We start from the raw sequence: 18926 nt of genomic DNA on the forward strand, positions 1-18926 counted from the left end.
TTTGAATGTATTTGGCTAAGGTGTATGTAAACTTCCGACTTCAACTGTATATATAGGACAAAACACACATCACGACAAGTGAGACACCACAACACTACAACACAATATGAAAACAACATGGTAGCAACACAGCATTACAGCAGCACAACGTGGTAGCAGCACAAACAATGGTATAAACATTTTTGGGTACAGACAACAGTACAACGGGCAAGGAGGTAGAGACAACAATACATCTCACGAAGCAGCTTCAACTGTCAGTAAGGGTGTCAATGATTGAATCTTTGAATGAAGAGATGGAGATTAAACTGTCCAGTTTGAGTGTTTTTTGCAGCTCGTTCCAGTTGCTAGCTGCAGCGAACTGAAAAGAGGAGCAACCCAGGGATGTGTGTGCTTTGGGGACCTATAAAGGAATGTGACTGGCAGAACAGGTGTCGTATGTGGAGGATGAGGTTTGCAGTAGGTATCTCAGATAGGGGGGAGTGAGGCCTAAGAGGCTTTTATAAATAAGCATCAACCAGTGGGTCTTGCGATGGGTATACAGAGCTGACCAGCTTACAGAGGAGTGTAGAGTGAAGCGATGTGTCCTATAAGGAGAATTGGTGGCAAATCTGATGGCTGAATGGTAAAGAACATCTAGCAGCTAAAAGAGCACCCTTACCTGACGATCTATAAATTACGTATCCGTAATCTAGCATGGTTAGGATGATCATCTAAATCAGGATTAGTTTGGCATATAAATTTATGTTGGAGCTTCCTACCGCCAGAGCAATGTTGTTGATGCAAATTCAGAAGAGTGTGGGGCCTAGGAAGTCTAAGGGTAGGGGTACTCCCTTGGTGACAGGCAGTGGCTAAGACAGCAGATGTTCTGACTTTATACACTGCACTCAGAGAGGTAGTTAGCAAACCAGGCCAATGACCCCTCAGAGACACCAATACTCCTTAGCCGGCCCACCAGAATGGAATGGTCTACCATATCAAAAGCTTTGGCCAAAGTAAAAAATAAAAAAAATAGCAGCACAACATTGCTTAGAATCAAGGGCAATGGTGACATAATTTAGGGCCTTTAAAATTGTAGGGACACATCCATAACCTGAGCGGAAACCCGATTGCATATCAGAGAGAATACTATAGAAATCAAGAAATCCAGTCAGTTGATTATTGACATGTTTTTCTAACACTTTTGAAAAACATTGCAAAATAGAAATTGGCCTAAAACAGTTAGGATCAGCTTGATCTCGCCCTTTAAATAAAGGACCTACTGTGGCTGCCTTCCAAGTAATGGGAACCTCCCAAGAGAGGAGAGACAGTGTAAAAAGGTCAGAGATAGGCTTGGCGATGATAGGGGATGCAACCTTAAAGAAGAAAGAGCCTAAACATCTGACCCAGATGTTTTTGGGGGGTAAAGTTTAAGGAGCTCCTTTAGCACCTCCCCCTGCAGGGAGAAACATTTTAGTGGGGCAGGGGGAAAAGGGGGAGGGGCATCGGGGCTAGTCACATTAGAAGGAGTGGGAGATGAGCAAATGTTGGACGGGCAATGAGGCATGGTTGAGTCAAATATGAATCCTGACTTAAAGCAGTGGTTTTAGTAACAACCACATCATCAACATTAAGGGACATGGGCAGCTGTGAGGAGGAGGGTTTATTCTCCAGGTTTTTAAACGTTTTCCAGAACCTCTTGGGGTTAGACCCACAGAGAAAGAACTGCTCCGTAAAGTAACTAACTTTGGTATTCCGGATAGCCTGAGTGCACTTATTTCTCATTTCTTATTTCTTATTTCTCATCATCAGGCCAGTCAGCCTGAGTAAGCGTGTTCCGAGTCCTTCGCCAAATGGAATTCTTGAGGTGGAGTAACGTTGCCAGATCACGGTCGAACCAGCGTCTGAACCTGTTAATTCAAATTTTCTTCATGGGGGCATGTTTGTTAACAAAGCACTGGAAATATTTTTTAAAGTCCAAGCGTCTTTGACAGAAGGGATCAAGCTGATTCTATACCAATTTACAGAGACCAGGTCATGAAGGAAGGCTTGCTCATTAAAGTTTTTTAGCAAGTGTCTATGACAAATCAGGACAGCCATTATGACCACGAGATATAAAACAGTGATCACTAAGGTTGTTACAGAAAACACCAGACTGATACCTATCAGGATTATTAGTGAGGATAACATCAGGGAGAGTAGCCTTTTCTGCTTATTTAGAGTCATACTTCGTGGGATTGGTAAAAATCTGAGAAAGATTTAGGGAGTCCCATTGCTGAAGGACTTGGGCAGGTGGTTTAAGCATGTCCCAGTTTAGGTCACCTAGCAGGTCAAATTCAGACTTAGTGTAAGGGGCCAGGAGAGAGCTTGGGGCATTTAGGGTACAGGCCGGTGCTGATGGTGGACGATAACACCCAGCAACATTCAACTAAGAGCTATTTGAAAGTTTGAATGCTTAAAACCAGCAAATTAATTAGTTTGGGGGTAGACTTTCCAGAAACAAGTCTCTCAATGTTGCTGCTTGCTATACACCACCCTCTGCCCCCAGCTGTGCCCTCGACACTATATGTGAATTGATTGCCCCCCATCTATCTTCTGAGCTCGTGCTACTAGGTGACCTAAACTGGGACATGCGTAACACCCCGGCCATCCTACAATCTAAGCTTGATGCCCTCAATCTCACCAATAATTATCAATGAACCTACCAGGTACAACCCCAAATCCGTAAACACGGGCACCCTCATAGATAACATCCTAACTAACTCGCCCTCCAAATACACCTCTGATGTTTTCAATCAAGATCTCAGGGATCACTGCCTCATTGCCTGCATCCGTCATGGGTCTGCGATCAAACGACCACCCCTCATCACTGTCAAACTCTCCCTAAAACACTTCTGTGAGCAGGCCTTTCTAATCGACCTGGCCGGGGTATCCTGGAATGACATTGACCTCATCCCGTCAGTAGAGGATGCCTGGTTATTCTTTAAAAGTGCCTTCCTAGATATAGTACTTGGTTTACACCAGACCTGTCTGCCCTTGACCAGCACAAAAACATCCTGTGGCATTCTGCATTTCTTCACTTGAAGAAACTTTCAAAGTTCTTGAAATTCTCCGGACTGATTGACCTTCATGCTGGACTGTTGTTTCTCTTTGCTTTTTTGAGCTTTTCTTGCCATAATATGGACTTGGTCTTTGACCAAATAGGACTATCTTCTGTATACCACCCCTACCTTGTCACAACACAACTTTTAACTTTTAACAAAGCACATCTGTTAATTTAATTGCATTCCAACCTCATGAAGCTGGTTGAGAGAATACAAAGAGTGTGCAAAGCTGTCATCAAGGCAAAGGGTGGCTACTTTGAAGAATTTCAAATATAAAATGTCTTTTGTTTTGTTTAACACTTTTTTGGTTACTACATGATTCCATGTGTTATTTCATAGTTTTGATATCTTCACTATCATTCTACAATGTAGAAAACAGTAAAAATAAAGAAAAATCCTTGAATGAGTGGGCGTGTCTAAACTTTTGACTGGTACTGTATATTTTTGAGAAGGTCAAGACTTTAATAATGAAAAGGCCATGGGCATTGCATGTCCTATTCCAAAGGGCAGGACAGAAATATGCTCTCAGGCTAGATTCCTTTATTCATATCATAACACGACCTGAATCAAAGTTACTCAAAGAATCTTATGATATACTGTAGACCTAGGTCCCGAATTCTTTAAGAGATGGGTTGGTCTAAGGCTTTAGAGGGTATGAATGATGCTAAATGGGCGTAAACAAAGAACATCACTGTAGCTGTTCAAAGTGAAAAGTTTTCTTTGTTATACACCACTATGCAATGTAATACTGTAAATGGTTTGCCTAATGGGGTAACGTGGTGAGAAAATGTTCAGAGAATCCTTTTTGGCAATTTGGTGAAAGTATTCCTCATCTAATACATGTTTCCGTGGGATTAATGTAGAGCAAGTGTGAAAATCACAGCAAAATGTTTGAATGCTCTTTTCTCATAAATGGGATTCTAAGTTTATCAACATGTTTCCTCCAAATTCAATGCATGATATGCCATTTTGTAGCCCCGAATCTGTACTTTTATCCAATGTAAAAGAACAAAATTAAACATTTTGGAACATAAGGCTGAAAAGAGACAGTGGGTAAAAAATGTTTTGTTTCATTCTTGTTATACATTATAAATTATACATTATCACTAGAATGATCATAGGGTGGGTTTTGCTAGAGAATGAACTGAGAACATGTCCTCCAACTGCTCTGAAGGTCAGAACTGGCTAAGATAAGGTTTCATGAAGATGACGAGACACCGCTAACCATTAGTGTCATTCTGTACATACATAAAGAACATTGGCACATTGCATACGTAATGAAGTTAAGATTGTACCAGTAAGCTCTCTCCACCAGTTGAAATGTCTCCACTTGCATTGCCAAATTGCTAGCATTTTGGTTGCACAACTGGCTAGAACATTGTCAAGCGGGCGGTCACATGTGTTTGCAAAGCAGAAGGTCACTAGTTTGAGCCATGGTACAGGACAGGGACTGTGAAGGAAGCTAAAATGCTAAGCCAGCACAGTGAAGTCTGTCATATACAATATACAAATGACTCGGCCCGGGCCTCCCAAGTGGTTCAGTGTTCTAAAGCACTGCATTGCAGTGCTAGCTGTTCCACTAGAGATCCTGGTTCGAGTCCAGGCTCTGTCACGACCGGGAGACCCATGGGGCACAATTGCTCAGCGTCATCCAGGTTAGGGGAAGGTTTGGCCGACAGGGGTGTCCTTGTCCCATCGCGCTCTAGCGACTCCTGTGGCGGGTCAGGGGCATGCACTCTGACACGTTTGCCAGGTGTATGTACAGTGTTTCCTCTGACACATTGGTGTGGCTGGTTTCTGGGTTAAACAGGCATTGTGTCAAGAAGCAGGGTTGGGTTGTGTTTCACAGGACGGCTCATGACCTTCGCCTCTCTCTAGTCCGTACGGGAGTTGCAGCGATGAGACAAGACTGTAACTTCCAATTGAATACCACGAAATTGGGGAGAAAAATGGGTAAAAAAAAATGAATGACTAGGCCTAAAAACAACTAGATCTGCATGTGTGTGCAGTATAACACATGTCAGAGATAATGCTCTTCAGTGTAATGAAACGATGCTAGGTGTAATTGTAAGAGGTAGTGGTTATATAGATAGAACTCAATTTGTTACCCTATAACCAGATAAGATCATTAGGCATCAAATTAAGACACATCATGACACTGTAAAATGGCCCAAGGGCGCTCAACGGTACCACGGTTTAATGGAGCATCACTAACTCATTCACAGAGTTACAGGGTGAACCAGCAACCTTCATACGGCAAACACAAGACAGCACTAATGGTAGTCACATGTGCTGTTAAACAATTATCTACTAATACAATAGAGGTGAAACTGTCACTCTCAAAAAAGGGATGACAACATAATGTCTATAACACTAATACCAATTCAGTTCTAATTTGAAAAGCCTTGGACGATAAATTATTTTCTCTCTGATAATAACAATACCATGATCAACCATCTACCCAATGTACTGTACACAGTCCTCTCCTGACGATAACAATACCATTACTCTATGAGTCTACGATTCCTATTCTATTTCATTTACAGTACATAATCCTCACTTTCTCTTTTCTGGTTGATCCCCTTTCTCGTTGACATAATGAAACGTCTGAGGAGACTCCAGCTAGTGGCCTGTTTATTCCTTTGATTAGAGCACCCCGCTCATCTCCAAAACCTACACTTTATTTCATCCCTGACGCATATGGCACCCCAAATAAGATCAATTACTTTTCAAAACTCTCTGAAATTACCTTGTTTTTCCTCACATTTCACTTCTCAGGGGTGTAGGGCTAAATTGCTACTGAGATTTCTGTTACACTTGAAAAAGTTACTGTTAGACTCTCATCTTCTCTACTCAACTATATGCACATTGACTAAAAGACAAGACCAATTAAAACTCTTGCTGTTCTTTTCCCCCCTCTGCTCTGCTCGCCCGGCTGTCTCTTTATCTAACTGGAAGTGTCACTGATTCAAATCCGTTTTTAATTTAACTTGGGGAGAGGGTGGCTAATGACAATATGTTTGCAATAAGGACCATATGATTCTGTCACAAAACACAACTATTTGCATGTGTTTTACTAAGTTAAGTTGAGCCTGCTGTTGCGGTCCATATGTCTATCACCTGTTGCCAAAGTTTTTAAAATTGTGAAACTAAATCTGAACTTAGAAAGTTAGAATACTCATCTGCTTTAGATAAAGTGTGTGTACTATAATTGTTTACTGTATATTCTGTATGTCTATAAAGTCCTGAGGGGTATCCTATGAAGCAGGTTTAAGGAGTTAGCGAGGTAACTTTAGTCACCTCTGAGTTCAACTAGGGATAACCAGTCATGTGAAAATGACTCACCTTTTAGCCAGGTAAATTTCTATGCCAACGAATCCCTCAGAACTAACCTGTTCCGGGGAAGGCTAAATCACGGCTAACCACTTACCCTGAATCAACTGACTGAGCATGTTGAGGTCTGCGAGTTGAGGACCAATGAAATCAGATTCCCTCTCTCTTGCAAAGATTGTGTCATCATCCCCTTCATTTGAGGAAGATGACTGATTCAATATTTGCATAAAAGAAAGTGTGTTGAAAAAATAGTCATTTTAAAATACACTGCTCAAAAAAATAAAGGGAACACTTAAACAACACAATGTAACTCCAAGTCAATCACACTTCTGTGAAATCAAACTGTCCACTTAGGAAACAACACTGATTGACAATAAATGTCACATGCTGTTGTGCAAATGGAATAGACAACAGCTGGAAATTATAGGCAATTAGCAAGACACCCCCAATAAAGGAGTGATTCTGCAGGTGGTGACTACAGACCACTTCTCAGTTCCTATGCTTCCTGGCTGATGTTTTGGTCACTTTTGAATGCTGGCGGTGCTTTCACTCTAGTGGTAGCATGAGACGGAGTCTACCACCCACACAAGTGTCTCAGGTAGTGCAGCTCATCCAGGATGACACATCAATGCGAGCTGTGGCAAGAAGGTTTGCTGTGTCTGTCAGCGTAGTGTCCAGAGCATGGAGGCGCTACCGTAGGAGGCCGTAGGAGGGCAACAACCCAGCAGCAGGACCGCTACCTCCGCCTTTGTGCAAGGAGGAGCAGGAGGAACACTGCCAGAGCCCTGCAAAATGACCTCCAGCAGGCCACAAATGTGCATGTGTCTGCTCAAACGGTCAGAAACAGATTCCATGAGGGTGGTATGAGGGCCCGACGTCCACAGGTGGGGCATTTGCCAGAGAACACCAAGATTGGCAAATTCACCACTGGCGCCCTGTGCTCTTCACAGATGAAAGCAGGTTCACACTGAGCACATGTGACAGGCAAGACAATGCTAGACCTCATGTGGCTGGAGTGTGTCAGCAGTTCCCAAGAGGATGGCATTGATGCTATGGACTGGCCCGCCCGTTCCCCAGACCTGAATCCAATTGAGCACATCTGGGACATCATGTCTCGCTCCATCCACCAATGCCACGTTGCACCACAGACTGTCCAGGAGTTGGCGGATGCTTTAGTCCAGGTCTGGGAGGAGATCCCTCAGGAGACCATCCGCCACCTCATCAGGAGCATGCCCAGGCGTTGTAGGAAGGTCATACAGGCACGTGGAGGCCACACACACTACTGAGCCTCATTTTGATTTGTTTTAAGGACATTACATCAAAGTTGGATCAGCCTGTAGTGTGGTTTTCCACTTTACTTTTAACTGTGACTCCAAATCCAGACCTCCATGGGTTGATAAATTTGATTTCCATTGATCATTTTTTGTGTGATTGTGTTGTCAGCACATTCAACTATGTAAAGAAAAAATTATTTAATAAAAATATTTCATTCATTCAGATCTAGGATGTGTTATTTTAGCGTTCCCTTTATTTTTTTGAGCAGTGTATATTACATGCATTTTGAACTGTCTTAAACTGTCTTACACAATGTAACACTTTTGTATGACTTAATAAATAGGAGTGGGAAAAAAGGTGCTTGTGCTTTAATAAGCACACCAAAGATGACATTAACGATAAGTAATAAAATAAAGATGGCACTTCTAAAACCCTATTTCACACCATAGCCTTCTAAATTTGCAAGATACATTTTCTTTCATTTAGATTTTGTCACAAATTAAAATGTGGCACTGTCTCGCCCATAGATTGATGTTTCAGCATTGTTTCAATGAAGAGTTTGGTTTTCCACATCTCGTAGTACGGATGAAGCCTGAGCTGGAATGTGAAGCTAACTGAAGCTAGCTAGCTAGCTGGCTGGCTGGCTGGCTGGCTGGCTGGCTGGCTGGCTGGCTGGCTGGCTGGCTGGCCCCTCCCTCACTCCCTCTTTCTCTCTCTCCCTCTCTCTCACTCCATTTGCTCATAGGATGCATAGCATTGGATGGTCTTCTGCGCCTGGTTGTAGAGTCTCTCTCCTCCTGCTGTCTCTCCCCTTCCCTTCACAAAGACAGACAGATAGACAGCCTCCCTGAGAGGCAGGCTGAGCCGTAGACAGGCCCCCTGCGTAGGGCTAGCTGCCAGGGCATCCCACCTGCAGCATATGCCTCTTTACCTCTCACCTGCCGCTGTCTTGTGCTTGGGTAAATGCAAACAGCTTCCACTCAAAAAACTCTAACATCAGCCTGTTGGCTTCATAGAGCCATGCGCTCTACATTGTGTTTTGTGAGGCTGAATTATTCCATATAAAAGTGAAGATAGTCATCACAGCAAATCCATTTTCATATCTACACACAAGTTGGGTTGGCAGGCTTTTAGCAAGCCACCCTCTCGCCCTGTCAGTCCAAAAGTCACCAAACTAACATTAACTCTTTAGCGTTTCCAAATAGTTTTTAGTTATGATTACTGTTTTTTGTCAAGAGCTGGCTACATACATTTCCGGTTCATTCATGAATACAAAATATTTCAAATTTAGTTTTCGGATTTCGATTTCTAACCTTGGAACAAAGAGAGTGGATTTTTGCAGACGTTTTGACTTACCCAATGAGTATGTGGAGAGAGGAATGACGTGAGAGCAAAAGTTATTTTATCTGAGTGTTCCAAACGGAATGTTCCAAACGTAGGGTAGAAAAAGCATTTTACAGCTGTAGCAGTCTAACAAACTGAATTATTAAAACAACATTTCATGTCGATGTCACGGTAAAACCTTCCTTATTCACCAAAAAGGAAGTAAATATTCAAAACTAGAGATCAACATTGAAAAATATGATCAGACAGTAATTTGACATCAGGCACAACAACAGCCATGCTCCCTCATTCATTTATTTTTATCCACCAGCACAGTTAATCAAAAAGCAATTACATTAGCATGCATCAGGCGATGGATTAAACATTTAGAAAATACATTCTGTGGCTGAGATACAGAGCCTTTAGGAAGACTTCAAGCCCCTTGACTTTTTACACATGTTGCTGTGTTACAGGCTGAATTTAAAATGGATTAAATGTAGTTGCTGTGTCATTGGCCTACACAAAATACCCAATAATAAAATAGAATTATGTGTTTAGACATTTTTTTTTAAAGTATTAAAAATGAAAATCTGAAAGCTCAGGAGTCAATAAGTATTCAACCCCTTTGTTATGGTAATCATAAATCATGTGCTTAACAAGTCACACAATAAGTTGCACGGACTCTGTGTGCAATAATAATGTTTAACATGATTTTTTTTATGACTACCTCGTCTCCGTACCCCACACATCCCTCAGTCTAGCAGTGAATTTCAAACACAGATTCAACCACAAAGATCAGGGAGACTTTCCAATACTTAGTAAAGAAGGGCATCTATTGGTAGATTGTTAAAAATAAAATAAAAAGCAGACATTGAATATCATGGTGAAGTTAATAATTACACTTTGTGCCTTCCGAGTGGCGCAGTGATCTAAGGCACTGCATTGCTAGCTGTGCCACTAGAGATTCTGGGTTAGAGTCCAGGCTCTGTCGCAGCCAGCCGTGATCGGGAGACCCATAGGGTGGTGCACAATTGTCCGGGTTAGGAGAGGGTTTGGCTGGCAGGGATGTCCCATTGTGCACTAGTGACTCCTGTGGGGGGCGAGATGCAGTGCATGCTGACACGGTCGCCAGGTGTACGGTGATTCCTCCGACACATTGGTGCGGCTGGCTTCCGGGTTAAGTGGGCATATTTTATATTCTTCAAAGTAGCCACCCTTTGCCTTGATGACAGCTTTGCACACTCTTGTCATTCTCTCAACCAGCTTCCAGAGCTAGTCACCTGGAATGCATTTCAATTAACAGGTGTAACATGTTAAAAGTAATATGTGGAAGGAATTAAACTAGTGAAAGACCAAGTCCATGTTATGGTAAGAATAGCTCAAATAAGCAGAGATAAATTACAGTCAAATAAAATAAAATCTTATTTGTCACATACACATGGTTGGCAGATGTTAATGTGAGTGTAGCGAAATGCTTGTGCTTCTAGTTCCGACCATGCAGTAATATCTAACAAGTAATCCAACAATTTCACAACAACTACCTTATACACACAAGTGTAAAGGAATGAATAAGAATATGTACATAAAAATATATGGATGAACGATAGCCAAACGGCATAGACAAGATGCAGTAGATGGTATAGAGTACAGTTTATACATATGAGATGAGTAATGTAGGGTATGTGAACATTATATAAAGTGGCATTGTTTAAAGTGGCTAGTGATACATTTATTACATCCACATATTTATTAATTAAAGTGGCTAGAGATTTGAGTCAGTATGTTGGGAGCAGCCACTCAATGTTAGTGATGGCCAGTCTGATGGCCTTGAGATAGAAGCTGTTTTTCAGTCTCTCGGTCCCAGCTTTGATGCACCTGTACTGACCTCGCCTTCTGGATGATAGCGGGGTGAACAGGCAATGGCTCGAGTGGTTGTTGTCCTTGATGATCTTTTTGGTCTTCCTGTGACATAGGGTGTTGTAGGTGTCCTGGAGGGCACGTAGTTTGCCCCCGGTGATGCGTTGTGCAGACCTCACTACCCTCTGGAGAGCCTTGCGGTTGTGGGCGGAGCAGATTCCGTACCAGGAGGTGATACAGCCTGACAGGATGCTCTCGATTGTGCATCTGTAAAAGATTGTGAGTGTTTTTGGTGACGAGCCAAATTTCTTCAGCCCCCTGAGGTTGAAGAGGCGCTGCTGCGCCTTCTTCACCACACTATCTGTGTTGGTGGACCATTTCAGTTTGTCCGTGATGTGTACGCCGAGGAACTTTCCACCTTCTCCACTACTGTCCCGTCGATGTGGATAGGGGTTTCCAGTCCATTTCCAGTCCATCATTCCATCATCATTACCAGCCTCAGAGAATGCAGCCGAAATAAATGCTTCACAGAGTTCAAGTAACAGACACATCTCAACATCAGACTGTGTGAATCAGGCCTTCATGGTCGAATTGCTGCAAAAAACCACTACTAAAGGACACCAATAAGAAGAAGAGACTTGATTGGGCAAAGAAACACAAGCGATGGATATTAGACCGGTGCAAATCTGTCCTTTGGTCTAATGAGTCCAACTTTGCGATTTTTTGTTTCCAACCGCTGTGTCTTTCTAAGACGCAGAGTTGGTGAACGGATAATCAATGCAGGTGTGGTTGCCACCGTGAAGCATGGGGGAGGAGGTGTGATGGTGTGGGCTGCTTTGTTGGTAACACTGTCAGTAATTTGTTTAGAATTCAAGGCACACTTAACCAGCATGGCTACCACAGCATTCTGCAGGAATACGCCGTCCCATCTGTTGTGTGCTTAGAGGGACTAGCATTTGTTTTTCAACAGGACAATGATCCAACACACCTCCAGGCTGTGTAAGGGTTATTTGACCAATAAAGAGAGAGATGGAGTGCTGCATCAGATGATCTGGCCTCCACAATCCCCCTATCTCAACCCAATTGAGATGGTTTGGGATGAGTTGGAAAAGCAGCCAAAAGCAGTTCCCTCAGCATATGTGGGGACTCCTTCAAGATTGTTGGAAAAGCATTCCAGAACTTGCTGATTGCGAGAATGCCGTGAGTGTGCAAAGTTGTCATCATGCCAAGGGGTGAATACTTTGAAGATTCTAAATTATAAAACACATTTTGATTAGTTGAACACTCTTGGTTACTACATGATTCCATATGTGTTTTTTCATAGTTTTGATGTCTTCACTATAATTTTACAATGTAGAAAATAGTAAAACAATTAATAATAATAACTTAATGAGTAGGTGTGTCCAACGTTTTGACTGGTGCTGTATGCATATGAGATGAGTAATGCAAAATATGTAAACATTATTAAGGTGACTAGTGTTCCATTATTAATGTGGCCAGTGATTTCAGGTATATGGAAATAGGACAGCAGCATCTAACGTGCTATTTAACAGTCTGATGGCCTTGAGGTGGAAAAATAGCTTATGTCTCTCGGTCCCAGCTTTGATGCACCTGTACTGACCTCTCACTCTGGATGATAGCGGGGTGAACAGGCAGTGGCTCGGGTGGTTGTTGTCCTTGATTATCTTTATGGCCGTCCTGTGACATTGGCGCTGTTGATGTCCTGGAGTGCAGTTAGTTTGCCCCCGGTGATGGGTTGGGCCGACAGCACCACCCTCTGGAGAGCCCTACGGTTGCGAAAGTTTTATGTTTGAGGCAAATCCAACACAACACAACACTGAGTACCACTCTTCATATTTACAAGGGTGGTGATGGCTGCATCATGTTATGGGTATGTTTGGAATCAGCAAGAACTACTGATTTTTTTTGGGGTATAAAAATAGACGGAATAGAGCTAAACAAAGGCAAGATCCTAGAACAAAACCTGGTTCAGCCTGCTTTCCAACAGACGCTGAGAGAGAAATTCACCTTTCAGCAGTACAATACCTAAAAAACAAGGCCAAGTATACACTGGAGTTGCTTACCAAGACGACATGGAATGTTCCTGAGTGGCATAGTTTTCCTCAGTAGTTTGTTGAAGCACCTTCGGGAGGAATAACAGCCTCGAGTCTTCTTGGGTATGACGCTACACGCTTGGCACACCTGTATTTGGGGAGTTTCTCCCATTATTCTCTGCATATCCTGTCAATCTCTGTCAGGTTGGATGGGGAGCGTTGCTGCAAAGCTATTTTCAGGTCTCTCCAGAGATGTTTGATCGGGTTCAAGTTTGGGCTCCGGCCGGGCCACTCAAGTCTGAGGTCCTGAGCGCTCTGGTTTTCATCAAGAATCTCTCTGTACATTGCTCTGTTCATCTTTGCCTTGATCCTCTCTAGTCTTCCAGTCCCTGCCGCTGAAAAACATCCCCACAGCATGGTGCTGCCACAACCAGGCTTACTGTAGAGATGGTGCCAGGTTTCGTCCAGATGTGACAATTGGCATTCAGGCCAAAGAGTTCATTCTTGGTTTCATCAAACCAGAGAATCGTGTTTCTCATGGTCTGAGAGTCTTTGGTGCCTTTTGGCAAACTCCAAGCGGGCTGTCATGTGCCTTTTACTGAGGAGTGACTTCCTTCTGGCTACTCTACCATTACGGTCTGAAAAGGTGCTACAGAGATGGTTGTCCTTCTGAGATGGTTCTCCCATCCCCACAGAGGAACTCTAGATCTCTGTCAGAGTGGTCATCGTGTTCTTGGTCACATCAAATAAAATCTATGTTTATTTGTCAAGTGTGCTGAATACAACAGGTGTTGACCTTAAAGTGAAATGCTTACTTACAGGCTCTAACCAATAGTGAAAAACAAGTATTAGGTGAACAATAGCTAGGTAAAGAAATAAAACAACAGTAAAAAGACAGGCTATATACAGAAGCGAGGCTATAAAAGTAGTGAGGCTACATACAGACACCGGTTAGTCAGGCTGATTGAGGTAGTATGTACATGTAGATATGGTTAAAGTGACCATGCATATATGATGAACAGAGAGTAGCAGTAGCGTAAAAGAGGGGTTGGCGGGTGGTGGGTGGGACACAATGCAGATAGCTTGGTTAGCCAATGTGCGGGAGCACTGGTTGGTCGGCGCAATTGGGGTAGTATGTACATGAATTTATAGTTAGTGACTTTGTATATATGATAAACAGAGAGTAGCAGCAGCGTAAAAAGAGGGGTTGGGGGGCACACGCAAATTTTCCGGGTAGCCATTTGATTACCTGTTTAGGAGTCTTATGGCTTCGGGGTAAAAACTGTTGAGAAGCCTTTTTGTCCTAGACTTGGCACTGCGCTACCGCTTGCCATGCGGTAGTAGAGAGAACAGTCTATGACTGGGGTGGCTGGGGTCTTTGACAGTTTTTAGGGCCTTCCTCTGACACCGCCTGGTGTAGAGGTCCTGGATGGCAGGCAGCTTAGCCTCAGTGATGTACTGGGCCGTACACACTATCCTCTGTAGTGCCTTGTGGTCAGAGGCCGAGCAGTTGCCGTACCAGGCAGTGATGCTACCAGTCAGGGTGCTCTCGATGTTGCAGCTGTAGAACCTTTTGATGATCTCCGGACCCATGCCAAATCTTTTTAGTTTCCTGAGGGGGAATAGGCTTTGTCGTGCCCGCCTCACGACTGTCTTGGTGTGTTTGGACCATTCTAGTTTGTTGTTGTGGTGGAAACCAAGGAACTTGAAGCTCTCAACCTGCTCCACTGCAGCCGCGTTGATGAGAATGGGGGTGTGCTCGGTCCTCCTTTTCCTGTAGTTCACAATAATCTCCTTAGTCTTGGTTACGTTGAGGAATAAGTTGTTATTCTGGCACCACCCGGCTAGGTCTCTGACCTCCTCCCTATAGGCTGTCTCGTTGTTGTCGGTGATCAGGCCTACCACTGTTGTGTCGTCTCAAACTTAATGATGGTGTTGGAGTCGTGCCTGGCCATGCAGTCGTGGGTGAACAGGGAGTACAGGAAGGAACTGAGTACGCACCCCTGGAGAGCTCCAGTGTTGAGGGTGAGGGTCAGAGTGGCAGATGTGTTGCTACCTACGCTCACCACCTGGGGCGACCTGTCAGGAAGTCCAGGATCCAGGTGCAGAGGGAGGTGTTTAGTCCCAGGATCCTTAGCTTAGTGATGAGCTTTGAGCTTTGAATATGGTGTTGAATGCTGAGCTGTGGTCAATGAATAGCATTCTCACGTAAGTGTTCCTTTTGTCCAGGTGGGAAAGGACAGTGTGGAGTGCAATAGAGATTGCATCATCATCTGTTTGGGCGGTATGCAAATTGGAGTGGGTCTAGGGTTTCTGGGATAATTGTGTTTATGTGAGACATTACCAACCTTTCAAAGCACTTCATGGCTACAGATGTGAGTGCTACCGGTCTGTAGTAATTTAGGCAGGTTGTCTTTGTGTTCTTGGGCACAGGGACAATGGTGGTCTGCTTGAAACATGTTAGTATTATAGACTTAATCAGGGACATGTTGAAAATGTAAGTGAAGACATCTGCCAGTTGGTCAGCACATGCCCGGAGCACACGTAATCTGTCTGGCCCCGCAGCCTTATGTATGTTGACCTGTTTAAAGCTCTTACTCACATCGGCAACGGAGGGCGTGATCACACAGTCGTCCGGTCCAGCTGATGCTCTCATGCATGCCTCAGTGTTGTTTGCCTCGAAGCGAGCATATAAGTGATTTAGCTCTTCTGGTAGGCTCGTGTCACTGGGCAGCTCGCAGCTGTGCTTCCCTTTGTAGTCTGTAATAGTGTACAAGTCCTGCCACATGAGACGAGCATCGGAGCCGGTGTAGTATGATTCAATCTTAGCACTGTATTGATGCTTTGCCTGTTTGATGGTTTGTCGCAGGGCATAGCCGGATTTCTTGTAAGCTTCCGGGTTAGAGTCCCGCACCTTGAAAGCGGCAGCTCTACCCTTTAGCTCAGTGCGAATGTTGCCTGTAATCCATGGCTTCTGGTTGGGGTATGTACGTACAGTCACTGTGGGGACGACGTCCTCGATGCACTTATTGATAAAGCCAGTGACTGATGTGGTGTACTCCTCAATGTCATCGGAAGAATCCCGGAACATGTTCCAGTCTGTGATAGAAAAACAGTCCTGTAGTTTAGCATCGTCTTCAACAGACCCCTTTTTTATAGACCGAGTCACTGGTGCTTCCTGCTTTAATTTTTGCTTGTAAGCAGGAATCAGGAGGATAGAGTTGTGGTCGGATTTACCAAATGTAGGGCGAGGGAGAGCTTTGTACGCATCTCTGTGTGTGGAGTACAGGTGACTGAGTGCGGTCTTAGTGCCAGCATCTGTCTGTGGTGGTACTGTAAATAAACATCCACGAAAAGTATAGCTGAAAACTCTCCAGGCAAGTAGTGTGCCCTGCAATTTATCACAATATACTCTACTTCAGGCATGCAAAATCTAGAGACTTCCTTAGATTTCGTGCACCAGCTGTTGTTTACAAATATGCACAGACCGCTCCCCCTCGTCTGTTTTATCTTGCCGGTGGAGCGTGTATCCCGCTAGCTGAATATCCATGTCATCATTCAGGATATTACAGTTTTTGATGTCCCGTTGGTAGGATATTCATGATCGTACCTTGTCTAGTTTATTGTCCAATGATTGCACGCTTTGCGAGTAGTATTGACGGTAACGGCAGCTTTCCCACTCGCCTTTTTCGAGTCCTGACCAGGCATCCGACTCTTTGTCTTCTGTACCTGCGTCGCTTCCTCTTGCAAATAACGTGGATGTCGGCCCTACCGGGTGTTTGGAGAAACTAACAATGGCCATGTGGTTTGGTAAAAAGAATGCCCCTCTCCTCACAGGTGTGCTTACTACCTCTGAGAGATTGAGGTTGTCACCTTATACAAGTACTTGGGAGTATAGCTAGACAGTACACTGTCCTTCTCTCAGCACATATCAATGATGCAGGCTAAAGTTGAACCTAGACTTGGTTTTCTCTATCGTAATCGCTCTTCTTTCACCCCAGCTGCAAAACTAACCCTGATTCAGATGACCATCCTATCCATGCTAGATTACAGAGATGTCATTTACAGATCGGCAGGTAAGGGTGCTCTCGAGCGGCCATCAGATTTGCCACCAATGCTCCTTATAGGACACATCACTGCACTCTATACTCCTCTATTAACTGGTCATCTCTGTAAACCCGTCGCAAGACCCACTGGTTGATGCTTATTTATAAAACCCTCTTCGGCCTCACTCTCTCCTATCTGAGATATCTACCGCAGCCCTCATTCTCCACATACAACACCCATTCTGCAAGTCACATTCTGTTAAATTTCCCCAAAGCTAGCAACTGGAACGAGCTGCAACAAACATTTAAACTGGACAGTTTTATCTCAATCTCTTCATTCAAAGACTCAATCATAGACACTCTTACTGACAGTTGTGGCTGCTTTGCGTGATGTATTGTTGCCTCTACCCTCTTGCCCTTTGTGCTGTTGTCTGTGCCTAATAATGTTTTTACCATGTTTTGTGGTGCTACCATGTTGTGTTGCTACCATGTTGTTGTTATGTTGTGTTGCTTCCATTCTGTGTTGTCATGTGTTGCTGCCTTGCTATGTCGTTGTCTTAGGTCTCTCTTTATGTAGTGTTGTGGTGTCTCTCTTGTCGTGATTTGTGTTTTGTCCTATATTTATATTTTATTAATTTTTTATTTTTAATCCCAGTCCCCGTTCCTGCAGGAGGTCTTTTGCCTTTTGGTAGGCCGTCATTGTAATTAAGAATTTGTTCTTAACTCACTTGCCTAGTTAAATAAAGGTTAAATAAAAATATATAATAAAAAATAGCCATTGCTATAAGCTTCCACATCTATTTTTCAAAACCTATGAAGATGTCCAGTGAAAGCAGATATGCAATTTGTTTACACAACAACACAGTACCGACTTGGATACATTATGCCGAATACTAATCAATAAAAAAAAGTCTGTTAAATTCACTGCTCTGTTTTGCTTGTTTACAGTGGATCATTTCATAGCCTCTCTTGTATTGTTACATCTGCAATTTTTCTAGATTAAAGGCGTTAACATGGCGTCCGTTCTAAAACCTGTCCAAACTCTCTTGATATATGGCTCTGCATGTATCCTTGTACCCCTCTATCTACATACATTTTATAGAATCAACCTCTCAAATCATCAGTCAACTAGCTACCTCCATCGCAGGGGGGTGGGGGGGGGTTGTGATATGATCATGTTGCAGCCGTTTCAGTTCAGCCATTTTGTCTCCCTGCTTTTTTGTGCAGGTGGCCGGGGGCATAGTGCCAGAGGCCTAGGGGAGTGGGGACACTGGGAAGTGGTCATGCAGATCAGAGACTTCAGCCACACCAGATGGAGCTGAGCTGTGTGGACAACAGAACAGAGTAGAGCAAGTAGCTACCCGATTACTGGAGGACAACCAGAGAGCAGAGACACAGGGTGCATCGCAAATGGCACCCTATTCTCTACAAAGTGCACTGCTTTTGATCAGAGCACTTTGTAGGGGTGGCTTCGGAAATGACGACACAGACACATACAGCCCTCCTTAGGAGTTACTAATGGGGCTGGAGGCTATAGCACACACCTGGGGCTGTGCGGCAAATGAGGGAGAGAGATCGCTTGGGCCGGAGGGATCAGATTAGCCATATCTCTCACACACACACCAACACACACGCCAACACACACGCACACCAGAGAGTCACACAGATCCCTGTAGTGCGTTTGGGGTAATGGTCCAGTCGTTGGACATAATACAGCTCCAACCTCCAGACCATCTGAGCTGTAGGCAGGCAGGGCCCCTCCGGTGGTATTAGCTAAAGGACAAGGATTGTGTGGTGGTGCTGGTCTGATTTGTGGGAGGGGGGGACATTGCCTGGTCAACCGGCCAACCTTACCAGTCATTTATTTAAATATGTCTCCTGATTCATGGGAAAGGTTGGTAATTACCATTAGCAATTAACGCTGAGTGACTGCAGACACCTCCACAGGCCCAGCCGCC

The sequence above is a fragment of the Oncorhynchus clarkii genome, chromosome 11, assembly GCF_045791955.1.
Source record: "Oncorhynchus clarkii lewisi isolate Uvic-CL-2024 chromosome 11, UVic_Ocla_1.0, whole genome shotgun sequence".
In the NCBI taxonomy this organism is placed as follows: Eukaryota; Metazoa; Chordata; class Actinopteri; order Salmoniformes; family Salmonidae; genus Oncorhynchus; species Oncorhynchus clarkii.